We start from the raw sequence: 13,981 nt of genomic DNA on the forward strand, positions 1-13,981 counted from the left end.
ATCTTGTGTCAATGAGTTTTAGTTTGAGGCTTTGCTATTCAATCAAATGTTGTTTATAAGTGGGTGGATCTACCAGCGCGGGTTACATCAGTACTTGGCAACACCCCGTTCACTTCCTCTCAACTAAACCGTGGCCATCTAAGGGAACATACAGCTGGTTAATCTGAAAATCCTCAAGTAATTTTCTAATGAATTTCTGACCGATTAAAATAAAAATTGTGAATCTTTGTGAAAAGATATCTTTCACCTCAGGCATCAAAACAATGTTTGCATCGTATTATTTACATTCATGTGTCAGAGTTGACACTTTTTAACAAGTTTTTGTCACCTGTGGCGATGTTTTTGATGTGTTTTTTGTAGCTTTTTCCAACATTTGTCACTTTTTTCTTTTGTCAAAGTTCTGAAATAGAAAGATTTTGTCTAATTTGACCCCGAGGACAACAGGAGGATTAACTAAAAAATGTGGTATAATGTAATTTAAATTAGGTTTATTGACCATGAAATAAAAACATATGTTTTTTTGAAAAACATGTTTTTTTTAAAAAAAGAGTCAAAAGCATTGCAAAAAGCAAAAAAGGTTGCGTAAATGTATCTGCTTCATGGCAACAAAACAAACACTGCCAGTCACAGAGGAAGGAGGAGGGTTTACTTGAATCAAAAATAGCTAAAAACCATCTCTGTGCTGTTCTCTGGAAAGAAGAAACAAGCATGTTCCACTTCTGACCACATTAAATGTTGACGTCACAGCAGGTGATGAACTGCTTACTGCAAAAAAGTAAAGGTCATTCCTGCTGATATGATATGTAGGAATCATTTAGGAATTTTGAAGGAACCAGCATAATAATAATGAATTTGAATTAGGTTTATTGACCATAAGAAAAAAATGCTGCATGGTAACTAAAAATAGTTTGTGCAGAGGAAATCACAAAACAGTCACAGAGGAAGAAGGAGGGTTTATGTGATGCTATGACTATAAACTGAACAAAGTGAAGACATCATTTCACCAACTGTTAGGATGGAGGACACATCTCTACTGTGGCTACTCTGTAAGTAAACTCTTTGAGCGTTTCTCAAACCATCAGCTGAATGAAATACAAACTTAAATATTTTTGTTTGGCTAAAAATGCTTCTGAATGTAAATATAACAAGTTTATGAGGAGAAATGATGCAGGGGATCGGGGTAAAACCAATACTGATTACCAGGGCCCAAGGGGAGAGAGGGCCCTTGAAAATTCTGGAATATATTTTATTTCACCTGGATATTTTCATTTCCTAATTAAATTTCATAATGCATGTCAGATAAAATGTAAAGTTAGTGTATTGGCTGAATAACTTGGTTGATTGACTGACCCACCCCTTGCTAATGCGCCAAATGGTTTAGTCCATCTGCACGCATTTTGTTTATGTTTGTTCATCTGGTGGAGCGCAAACTTCTGCTGTAGAAATGTCTTTCTCAAAGAAAGTCAAATCAGGCTACCAAAAAGAAAGGAAAGACAGGAGGTGAAGGAGAGAAAACGAAATGAGAGGAAACAATTGGTAACTGACTTCTTTTCAAAGAAAGGTGAGCACAAACTAGAAAACGAAACGAAATCCATGGTGTTAAACTGCTTGAATATCTCTGCGACTGTTAAAATGGACTGAGACAACCCATTGAAAGAGCAGAACATACACTTTCAAATGATAATTTGGTTATACATGTAATCTGAGGTAAAGGCTAAATAAATAAACTACACTAACAATGCTGTTTGCATATAACACACCATTGTAATAGCCTAATTTAAAACATGTTAACCAGTTTTTTTTAATTAATAGGCTTTAATGTCTATAATTAGCAATAATAGGCTAATCAGTGTCACCGGGGATTTCCACTGGATGCGTAACGGCTGCGGACCGGCTCCGCTGCGTGTCTGCTGCGTGCTCCGCCGTCTGTCAATACCCACCGGGTCCGGATTTGTTGCGGACAGCTGTAGTCACGAGGACCCGCAAGTTCTCGCGAATTTACGTAGAATAGAACCACAAAACCAACAACAGTTTGTTTCCATCCAGAGGAGTAGAGGGGAAACAACTCTGTGTGCCAGCGTCTCCTCTCGCACGCATCACACCGGGGCTGCGGGCTGTATGGTGGAGCTTAAGTGCAACATGGAGCTTGAGGATGTAAAGAAAAAAAGAAAAACGGGAAAATTACCTTTGAGCAAGTTTGGAGGAAAGTCGGAGGTATGGAGCCATTTTAAACAAGTCGTGGGAAGTGACAACATATGTGTCGGCTTTGTTGAGTGCATTAAGTGCGGCCGCTGTTCGCCTATGACAGCAAATAAAACGGGGACGTGGATGGCAGAAAAGATGATAGTCAGCCTTCAACCTCCTCTTCTGTTACTTCTCCAAGCATAGGCTCCCCCTGAGGGCGAGGCAAGCGGGCAAGCCCTCACAGAGAAATACGTTGAGTTTTTAACTTTTCTTCATTCAGATCCATGTGCGATCCGTTCCATTCTGAATAAACTAACAGGGCAGTTTACATGCTTCGCTCCTGTTGCATTATTCATTAAGATCATTTTAAACAGATTTCTGCAGTTCAAACAACTCTGAATTGTAGTTGAGAACGTCAGTTATGACGGCCCACGGATTAAAAAAGTGTCGGGTTGAAATCGGGCTCGGGCTCATAATTCCAGTTAATGTGTCGGGCCAGGCCGGGGCTCGGACACAACGTGCACGGGCTCGGGCTGGGTCGGGCTTGATTTTTTTGGGCCCGATCTAAGCTATAAGTGCAGGGAAATATGATCCGCCGTGAGCACGGTGTATTTCATTTTGAAAATTAACCGGATATTTATTTTGTTTCTGTGCTCGACTTCCTGTCCCGCACTATCTGCCGTGTGCTGAAATGCTGCGGAGCTCTCCGTCGTCCGTCAAAAATAGAAGCTCTGCGTATCTGCTGCGGAGGGCTGCGGACTGACGGAACTGGGACGGAGTAGGGACGCAGCCGTTCCGCATCCAGTGGAAATTGCCGGTCATAGGTAGCTTGGTAGCTCATCGGTAGATATATATGTCAACATTATAGTTATGTCAGATTCAGTAGAAGCAGATGTTAACATTGTGAAACACATGGTCACAGCAGGGAGTGTAGTAGCAACAGACCCCTCAGCCTCCTCTTTGGATTTGAGACAAGGTGAGCAAATATCAAAATTAAAGCAAACCATGTTTAGCCATTTTGACTGAAAGGTGTTACGTAACACTAACAGCTTAGTGTGATTTATTATATTAGGTTACAATTAGGATAAGAGGTTAATATCAGATGTATCCTTCATAGAGAAAGATGATAGAGAAGATGTGATTGAGGATGATGGGAGTGAAGACAGCAGGGAGCTCTGAGCACAGTGTGGAAATGAGAGATGAGGAACTGGAAAGTAGGCAGAGCAGTGCAGACCACTTTTTGCCAGAGGATCCAGGACTATGGCCAGATAAATTTACAGATGATCAGAGAGACACCATAGTACGCAGGCTGGCAAGTAAAGGTACAAAGAAAACCAACAAAATGTAGTAGTAACCACAGTAAAGTAGGCTACTCTAATCATTACAGTTAATAGTTATTACACTATAAACATCTAGGCCTACAGATTCATGTGTACAAAGTCCCGATTATTTTTATTTATTTTCTTTTTTTGGGGGGTGTTGAGGAACATGTGGGCCCATCAGGACTGCCTATTCATAGGGCCCAGGGTCTTGTGCTACCCTCCTGAATGATGCGAGACATTTTTTTGTGTTATTTCCATTTATTATTTATTCTTTAAATGTCTTGTTGTATCACAAACTCAAACTAACCTGAGGTCCATTTCTCTTCAGTTCTGACCTCACTGCTGAGCAGCACAACAAACCAAGGTCAGTATAAACTCTGAGAACACTTTATATTAAAGTACACAGGGTTACACATATTCAAACAGGGACGGGTGATTTTGTCTGACTTCATTAGCTCAATAAAATGTTTTCAAATGAGCATTTTGTTAATTCTCTGAAAAGCAATGAGTTTGACCATACAAGGTTTACTCCCGGCAGAGATGATATGTTCCCCTTTCTATAGTTAGATGCTTAAAACTAATTTACTTGAAGTTTGTGACGTACTAAACCACACAGCTTCCCTTTTTAAAATGTATATGTCTGTGTGTGTCTGTGTGTGTCTGTGTGTGTGATACGTGTGTGTGTGTGTTCAGTGTGTGTGTGTGTGTGTGCATGCATGCGTGCGCATGTCTGCGTGTGTGTGTGTGTGTGTGTCTGTATGTGTGCATGTGTGTGTGTTAGTGCGTGCGTGTGTGCGTGTGTCATAAATGGGAGTAAGTCACACATGGACAAGTCACACAAGCAAGTCTCAAGTCTTAACCTTCAAGTCTCAAGCAAGTCCAAGTCATTTTTTGTGACAATCAAGCAAGTCACAAGTCAAGTCATACCAAAGTTTCCATTTTTAAACAAGCTAAAGACAGTGATTATGAACTGCTGGAGTTATATTTGCATTTTTTACTCAATATTCAAAAGACATTGCGTGTACATCTGAAGAGTTTCAATTAACACAGATAAAAAAGCAGAGCCTAAAACTAATATTAGGCCAACAATAAATCAACATTGTTCAATATGCCTCAAACATGACATCAAATCATGAAATTCCTTAAAACAATTAAAGTATAATGGTTACTAAGTTAAATAATATTCTTCAAACATGCCTCACTTTTATGAGACAGAAACACATCCTTTAACCTTTCCTTCTCTTAAAGAACAAAACATATTCTTTAGGAGTCCACATTTGCTTATCACATGGAATGGAAAGTATATGTTGATATTTGTCAGTGTTTTTGTGAGTGAATGTGTGCGTGTTTGAGAAAGAGTGAGTGAAAAGTTATTAATATTGGTGAGCAAAAGTGAATGTGCATGTCCGTGTGTGTGAGTGCAGAGTGTGTTGTATGTGTGCCTAGCTTTATTCACATTACGTCTGCATGTGTGTGTGTGTGTTTATGAGAGAGAGAGAGAGAGAGAGAGAGAGAGAGAGAGCAGTTTGTGTTGTGTGTGTATGTGTGCCTAGTTTTATTCTCTCTTACCGATACCTTGAACAAAGAGGGGAGGGTGTGCTTATTCATGATGTGTAATCCTTATAGCCAAACCTTATTATTTTCTGTGCAGAGGGACATAGGCGCCGATTTATGTTTTCCTCCGTGGGTGCTCACACGTGCACACCCTTTAAAAAAAGTGTTTGCATTTCAGAACCTTAGGAAACGAACACACACGCCATAATAAAGCCGTAAAGTAGGCCTAGCCTATAGGCTCTCTTTCAACTCAGGACAGCGCCACTTCTCACTAACACAGACAGGATCGGAGATGAGAAGTTTAACTGGCACGTAACCACGATCAGCTTCGGGGGAAATTAAGAATCAGTGCCAACGACATAACCAATCACACCATGACAGACGCTCCACAACTGCAGTGTTTGATTTTAGATTAATGTAAAAATGAACTGGCGGTCTGGCACACGTGGGCGGTCAGTATTTTTCGTGGGTGCTCGAGCTCCGGAGCACCCACGGTATCGGCGCCCATGAGAGGGATCCATGACGTTAAGTTACTAGCCATAGCCAGTGTTGTTTACTGCGCGCCGCGTCATCATATCAACGGTTCCTACGCATGCAACAGCACTAAAATCGTAAAGTTAACTCCTCCTCAATATCAGAGGGGGAAAATATATTTATTAAACAGAAAATCAAGTCATTTCAAGTCATTTGACTCAAGACTAAGTCAAGTCTCAAGTCATGAATATCAAGTCAAAGTCAAGTTGAGTCTTTTATGAATGTTAATAAAGCCCTAACTCGAGTCAAGTCGTGTCTGGCGTGTGTGTGTCTGTGTGTGCGTTTGTTCGTGCGTGCGTGCGTGCGTCTGTGTGTGTGTCTGTATGTGTGTGTGTTTGTGTGTGTCTGCATGTGTGTGTGTGCGTGTGTCTGTTTGTGTGTCCGTATGCGTGTGTGTACGTGTGCGTCTGTGTGTCAGCGTGTCTCTGTATGTGTGTGTGTGTGTGTGTCTGTATATGTGTGTGTTCAGTGTATGTGTGTCTGTCTGTATGTGTGTGTGTTTGTATGTGTGTGTGTCTCTGTGTGTGACTGTGCATGCATGCGTGTGTGTGTGTGTGTGTACCTGTGTCTGTATGTGTGTGTGTGTGTGTGTGTGCGTGTGTCTGTGTGTCTGGGTGTGTGTGTGTGTATGTCTGTATGTATGCATGTGTGTGTGTCTGTGTGTGTTTTGTGATACCTGTGTGTGTTTGTGTGTGTGTGTGTGTGTGTGTGTGTGTGTGTGTGTGTGTGTGCATCTGTATAGGATACTGGGTGATGAGGGATGTAGTTCTTAATTTCCGGTAGCAACCTCTACAGGGTGTCCAGACAGAACACAGAAACCATGCTTGTCAAGGTGGTTCAAAGATTTATTTTACATTATGCCCTCACACCAACAATAAAGAACAGAGATGGATCACGATCAGGTGAGTGAAAGCTTGGGAGCTTGGGTGTAGTTCTGAAATAATCATAACGAAAGACAATTCAATGTCAAATGAACACATGCAATTAGCATAGCTAACATTATACCTGTTAAGCTAATAAACAGCCTGAGGCTAAGCAACATGGCTAACAATGAAACACATAAGAATGCTAGCATATTAGCAACTATTTTGTCCTAGCATTTGCATAGCAACATTAGCACAAACAAATTATCACACTCTGGCTGATGAGCCCCATAAATTTAAAGCGGTGCCTCTAGTGAAAAGATGTAACAATGAAGCTAGAAATATACATTGAGTTACTGGTATCATCTCACTCTTTGATGCACGCACACCAAATAACCTAAACTGCAATCTGAGGAGTCAACCTGCTGCTGCACAACCATGCCCTGCACATGAGAGAATGACCGTGAAAGGGAAGGTCCTAACGCTAGCTTCAGGCTTTGTAACGCTAGGTGGCCAACTGAGTGCCTGATCAAAATAATAGTAGGACCTCTTCACAGGAATTGAATAACATTTCCTGACTAAAATACAAGAACAAGCCCACAGCAAGTCCATCTATCCGTGGTGATTTGGAAGAGCAGTAAGACTGATCAGTCTGGCCACTGATCAGAGGTAAGTACGGTCCTTGACCAACACTTCAGCTGCCCTCACTCTTCCATCAGAGCCGGGATGGACTGCCTTGACTGTTCCCACAAACCAGAGGGCTCTCGGTGCCTAAGGCCTCATCACCACTGTGCCATTGGTCAGGTTCTCTTTCTCCTTTTACCATTTCTGACATTTCTGTAGCATTGGCAGGTACTGGCGGACAAATCTGGCCCAAAAGTGGTCAGCAAGGACCTGACTGTGCCTCCATCGTTTGCGTGTCAGCAACTCAGACTCTGGATAGATCACTTGGGGCAGAGAGGTGTCAGGCCGCCCCATGAGAAGAGAATTTGGACTCACAGGATCTGGATCTGAGACATCCGAGGACACGTAACCCAAACGTTTGGAATTAAGTATGCCTTCAATCTCTACCAAGACTGCAGTCTGTGCTCCAAGAACTGTGTACAGTGCTGCCTTAATGGATCGTATTTCCCGTTCCCATGAGCCACCAAAGTGGGGAGCACTTGGTGGGTTGTAGCGGAAATCGATCTGTTGGGTGGTCAGCTGCTCTTTCAGGGCTGGCCGGAGGGCCTGGAATGCCTCTTTCAGTTCTTTGTCACCACCCCTGAAGTTTGTTCCTCTGTCACAAAGGATCTCATGTGGCTTTCCCCTCCTGGACACAAAATGACAGAGTGACATTAGGAAAGAATCAGAGTTGATGCTTGAAATAAGGTCTATTTAGACTGATCTGGTTGTAAGGCACTTGTGTTGAAACTTGCGGATTGCCAGTCGGCTTCTCAGGATCCAAAAGCGCTGCCTGATCTCTGCGAATACCCTTTCTGGCCCGGGGTGGTGTAGATCATTCTCATAGCATTTGATGTTCAGCTTTGTAATGGGATGGGCAGGATCAAGCACGATTGGATGTTGCACTTCCTGATCTAGTTGATCACATCTACGTAGGTGGCCTCCAACCCGAATGAGCTGGGTATCGGTGTCAACTCAGGGGCAAGTGTGACTATTCTACTATTCGTGGAGACTGGATTTGCTGCCTGCAACTGGGCCATGTCATCTGGAAAGCTCTCAATCTGAGCTCGGCAAAGAATACCTAATTCAGCTGTCCTGAGGTTGTCTGCTAACAGGCTGTGGGTCTCGGAAGCTGCCCCATGTAGTGGACAGGCTACAGCTTCAAGGAGCTCCTGGAATGTGCTGTAATGACTGAAATCAAGCTGGGGTGGATCACTGTCGACAGCTGTAGCTCCACAGAAGGTTTGCTTCCGCAGTTCCTCAGGAGCATCTGCTGAACTTTCGGATGGCTTCTCCGGCCAATAGGTCTCAGGCTGCCAAAGGAAGGCTGGGCCTTGGAACCAATGAGTATGTTTTACCAGCTATGCCAGCTGTGGGAGTTCCTCAACCCAGGAGAACCATGCTTGAAGGAGGTCATGAGGTACACCCCAATCATCCCATTCACGCTTCCGATCACAGAGCCTCTGTCCCAAGATCTTGGCCCTGGTAGTAAATGGCACAATGAAGCCAAGTGGGTCGTACTGCTTGGCAAGGGTCCTGTAAATACTGTGCATTGTGTGCTGAGGTTCAGTCTCCAATTGGCAATGCTTGTAGCCGAGTGTGTCCGACTGCCAGTGCCATATTAGTCCGAGAGTGCGCTCCTCTGGGTCGGTTGTGTCTTGGTTGAACCAGAGTTCACTACTTTGAGACCTGAACTCTGAGGGCAGATGTCTGATAATGCTTGGGCAGTTGCTGGCCCATTGTCGCAAATCAAACCCACCTTCAGCAAGGAGATGGCGAAGATCATCCATCAGTTGTCTTGCTTCCTCAGCAGTGCACTGTTCAACTTAGGTGCGCAACTTGTCTTTAGCTTCCGTATGGTTGGCCACATGTTTCTAGAGAGCGAAAGTGGCGCAGCAGGAGCTTGAGGTTGTGCCGAAAGGCAGGACTTGCCACTGATAGATGTCAGGGGGGTAATTTCTCCTCATCTCTCTCCAAAGGAACCTCAGGAGTGGCTGGTCCTCTGGGAGCAGATAGACCTGATGGAACATGCCCTTTATATCTATGTTCACCTCATGAAGGATCTCCAGATGCCGCTTGTCACATCTCTTACTTTTGGCGCTCAAAGTGTTCCCTTCTGCACTTCCAGCATCTCTGATTGGACCGGATCCACTTTCCAATCTGCTCCGTAGTGAGGATCTGGAAATTCGCACACTGATTCAGATAGTGTTAAGTGGTGTTGCAAAAGGGGCAGAATTTCTTGGGCTCGCTGGGCCGATCTGAACCATTTGATTTTGGTGCCAGCGGGGATGCTTGTGGCGCACTGCTGTGAAAAACTGCTGTGGACCTGGGCTTTGACTGGCTTAAACAGGCTGAGGCTAGCCAACATGGCTAACAATGGCTAACAATGAAACACATAAGAAAGCTAGCATATTAGCAACTAGCATGTCCTAGCATTAGCATAGCAACAATAGCACAAAGCACACTTTGGCTAAAGTGGTGCCTCTAGTGAAAAGATGTAACACTGAAGCTATAAAATATACATTGAGTTACTGGTATCAACTCACCATTAGATGCACGCACACCAAATAACTAAACTGCGATCTGAGGAGTCAACCTGCTGCTGCACCATGAAAGGGAGGGTCCTAACGCCAGCTTCAGACTTTGTACCGCTAGGTGTCCAACTGAGTGCCAGATCAAAATAATAGTAGGACCTATTCACAGGAATTGAATAACATTTCCTGACTAAAATACAAGTACAAGAAATAAAATAAACAGAACTGGCTAAACACACAGCACAGCTGATGGGCTTTTGTAAAGTGTCTGTATGTGTGTGTGTGTGTGTGTGTGTGTGTGTGTGTGTGTGTGTGTGTGTGTGTGTGTGTCTGTATTTGTGTGTGTACGTGTGCGTCTGTGTGTGTCTGTGTGTGTGTGTCTGTACGTGTGCGTGCGTTCGTGCTTGCCTGCGTGCGTGTGTCTGTGTCTGTGTATGTGTGTGCATGCGTATGTGCGTGTGTCAGTGTGTGAATGTTTGACTGTGTGTGTATCCATATATATGTGTGTGTGTCTGTATGTGTGCATGCGTACTTGCGTGTGTGTGTCGGTGTGTGAGTGTGTGACTATGTGTGTGTCTGTGTGTGTCTTCAGTGTGTGTGTGTGTCTGTCTATCTATGTGTATTTTGTGTGTGTGTGTGTGTGTGTGTCTGGGTGTGTGTGTGTGTCTGTATGTGTGTGTGTGTGTGTCTGTGTGTGTTTTCAGTGTGTGTGTGTTTGTGTATCTGTCTATGTGTCTGCATGTGTGTGTGTGTGCATGCGTGTGTGATCTTCCAGAAAGACCAACAAGCAAACTTGTTTTTTCTGGGTCAAAAATAACCCTAACCCTTTTTCAACGCTTTTGTTGCTCATCATCACATAATTTAGGACACAAATATTAGGAAACAAGTTTAAGTTTCAGACTTTTTTCTCGGGGTCATTTAGTGTTTTCTAAACCCTCCTCCCTCCAGCCTCTCTGACTGTGAGTCCCAGCAGCTCTCAGATGTTTGAAGGACAGTCTGTCTCTCTGAGCTGTGAGGAGGACGACAGCTCTGCTGGATGGACTCTGAGGAGGAACACGAGTGATGAAATCAGGACTCAGTGTGGAGAAGGCTGGGGAAGATCTGCTGGTTCTATCTGTATCATCCCTTTCATGTTCTTCTGGGACACTGGAGTTTACTGGTGTGAGTCCAGAGAGGGAGCAACCAGTAACAGCATCACCATCACTGTCACTGGTAAGATCAGACTGTGGAGTCAGTATTGATGAAGCTGTGTGTGAATGGATGACATGCTGTAGTTTGTCTCTGTGTTGAGGTGGACCAGTGATCCTGCAGAGTCCTGTCCTCCCTGTGATGGAGGGAGAAGACCTCACTCTGACCTGTAAAACAAAGATGTCCTCCAACCTCCCAGCTGATTTCTATAAAGATGGCTCCTTCATCAGGACTGAGCCTGCAGGTCACATGACCATCCACCATGTTTCCAGGTCTGATGAAGGCTTCTACAAGTGCAACATCAACAGTGTTGGAGAGTCTCCACCCAGCTGGGTCTCTGTCACAGGTGAGGAGGTTACCTTTGATTTCAGGAGTTCATTCATCCAGATATTCACCTGACAGCTGATTCTCTCTACAGAGAAAACAAAGACCACAAGCCCTCCTTCAAGCTCTCTGCCGCCCCTTTACACAACCTCAGAACCCCTCCCCCTTGTGGTCAGACTGGTCTTCCACCTGGTGGTGTTCTGTCCGTTCTGCATCTCCACTTTCATCATGGTGTCTTTATATCGAGGCAGGTCCACAGGTAACACTCTCAACCCAACTGGTGTTGATGGATGACAGTTGTCTCTAACAGAACTCTTCAGCTGATCAATTATCTACATTTTCTTTCTAACCTGATAGGAAAATTCCTTCCTGTCGTCGTGGTTCCCACGCGGGCTGAGGATGGAATGGATGAAGACTATGATGATGTCATCACCGCTGCCACCACGGAGCATCAGTTCTGAACTGATCTGAAAATAAGCTCAAATGTATAGAGTCCAAAATCAGATACAAAACACTTCTTGAATTCTAGCTTTCCAGCGACCCAGAGTCTCCACTGTTACAACAATCCCAAATTAATGTGACCCAGCAGTCTTTAGTTCTCATGACCTGGCAGTCTTTAGTTCTTGAGGCCTTGGTTCCCCCGGTAGCCATACATGACCACAAGTCCCTAGGCCGTATGCCAGATGTTTTTTTCTCCTCCCCTGCCTATTCCACTGTTTCCCAAATACTTACCTTTGAGTCTCTCCTTCGGACCCCTTCCATCCACCCAGATCCAGTTGGACTCTTGCTACTTTTGGGACATTTGGAATCCATCCCTTAAATGGGTAACCTGACAAGCCAGACCCACATCAAGATGTTGGGTCTGGGAACTCACCATTGGCAGGGCTCAATCCGAGGGGCGGGATAAACAGTTGTCTTTCAAATCCTCTATGCACGCAATAGGATAGCGCTACAACCAACCAGAGCAACGCTACTTGATAGATTAAACTTTTGCCGTATCCTGTCTGAAAACTCTGAACACATCTTCCTTTTTTAAGAATGACTTCAGTGCCGTTCTTTGTTCTTTTCTCAAAGAAAAGCTGAACTCCAAGTCTTCCAGATTCCAAAAGACTGCTGTTCACCAGCAGCAGCAGCAGCAGCCATCTTCTTTGTTTTCAAGTAACAGGGAATTCACGTGGAATCGCCGCAACTCTGCCGTTATGATGTTAAGCCCGCCCACCGACTCTACACACAATGTGATTAGCCTGATTAGAGTTGGGTTTTTCCAGCTCGCAAGCCAACGGAGAATTGCAAGACGATCCTGGCTGCAAATTACATTTGCTGCTGCTAGGGTCATCTAGATTTCTAGGCTATTAAATGGGGGTACTGTCACGGCTCTGCGGCGAGGACTTTTTTTTGTTAAAATATTTAGACTGTCAGTGTGACAGTATATTTGTAGTTTCCTTTACTGTATAAGTCTCTAGAGGATTTAATGTTTTGGGGGTTTGCTGTTTCATGTTCTATGAGTCATTCATTGTGGTATTTTGAGTTTTCTGTGCTTGTTATGTGACCCTGTAGCCCTGCTTGTGTCTGTCCTTTAAGTGTTGCTCTTCGTGTTCAGCCTCTTTCTGTTTTCAGATTTGTTTTTACAATTTGTATTCCTTGTTGGTGAATGAACAGTTTGTTCTGTAGTTCCTGTTTCCTGCCTTTTGCTGTCTCTGCATTTTAAATCCAAACCTGCACAAACACACGGTGTCATTTCTGATTCTACCACTCGGGGTCGCCCCAGGACTAAACGTTCATCTTTCATTATACTTTATAAAACTGCCCTGTCCTGTCCAGGCCTTCAAGTTACAAAACAATCAAGAAAACAAAAGGAAACACATTAACAACAGTAACTTAAACTTTAAACTTTATTTAAAAAATGTTTACATTGCATTTATATAACCCTTTTATCCAAAAGCAACTTCCAATGTGCATTCAACCATGACGCTTCAAACTCAGAACAGCAGGAATCGCAAAGAACACGTACATTAACTTCAAATAAGCCAAACTACAAAGAGCCACATGTAAGTGCATTATTTTATATACATATATAACAATTATCTTCATAGCCAGGATGCCCTCTGAAGAGAGGTGTGGACTTTCAGCCGTCCCGATGTTAATAAGGGGAACTTGTTCCACTGTTTAGGAGACAGGACAGCAAACAAAGTCCAGTGTACAAAATCAATCAATTAACATTTATTTATATAGCACTTTACAGCAACGAGCAGGTATCCAAAGTGCTTTACATCAGGAACCAAGAATATAACAACATATCATACAATAAAAAGGCTGAAACATAGAAAACAGTAAAATCAGGAAAGGTTACATAGAAACAGGAGGAGGAGAGGTAAATTGTCACACCACTACTACGTATTAAAAGCCATTCTAAACAAATGGGTTTTTGAGTTTGGACCTGAAAAAAGAGCTACATCTGTAATAGTGGGAATATCAGGGGGTAATGTGATGGAAATTTCTTGCAGCAGCAGAATTTAGTAAATATCAAGGATAAAAATGAATACGAATAAAGACTGTTTGAGAATTAAACCAAAATCTGGTCTTTGAGCATATATTATATTTTGCAAAATATGAGAATACAGATTCACAGGTACACGCAGTACAACTGAATGAGCATTTCTAAACCAAAATCTAAACATCACATCATCATATAGTCAAAACCTCTCTTTAGCCACCCCTCTCGCTTTATCTTTTAGCCATAGTTGAAAAGAGGACATCATGAAAAGTCAATCTATCAAAACTATCCTTACCTTCCCCTCTGCTCCTGTTCTTTTCA

The sequence above is a fragment of the Perca flavescens genome, chromosome 19, assembly GCF_004354835.1.
Source record: "Perca flavescens isolate YP-PL-M2 chromosome 19, PFLA_1.0, whole genome shotgun sequence".
Classification (NCBI taxonomy): Eukaryota; Metazoa; Chordata; class Actinopteri; order Perciformes; family Percidae; genus Perca; species Perca flavescens.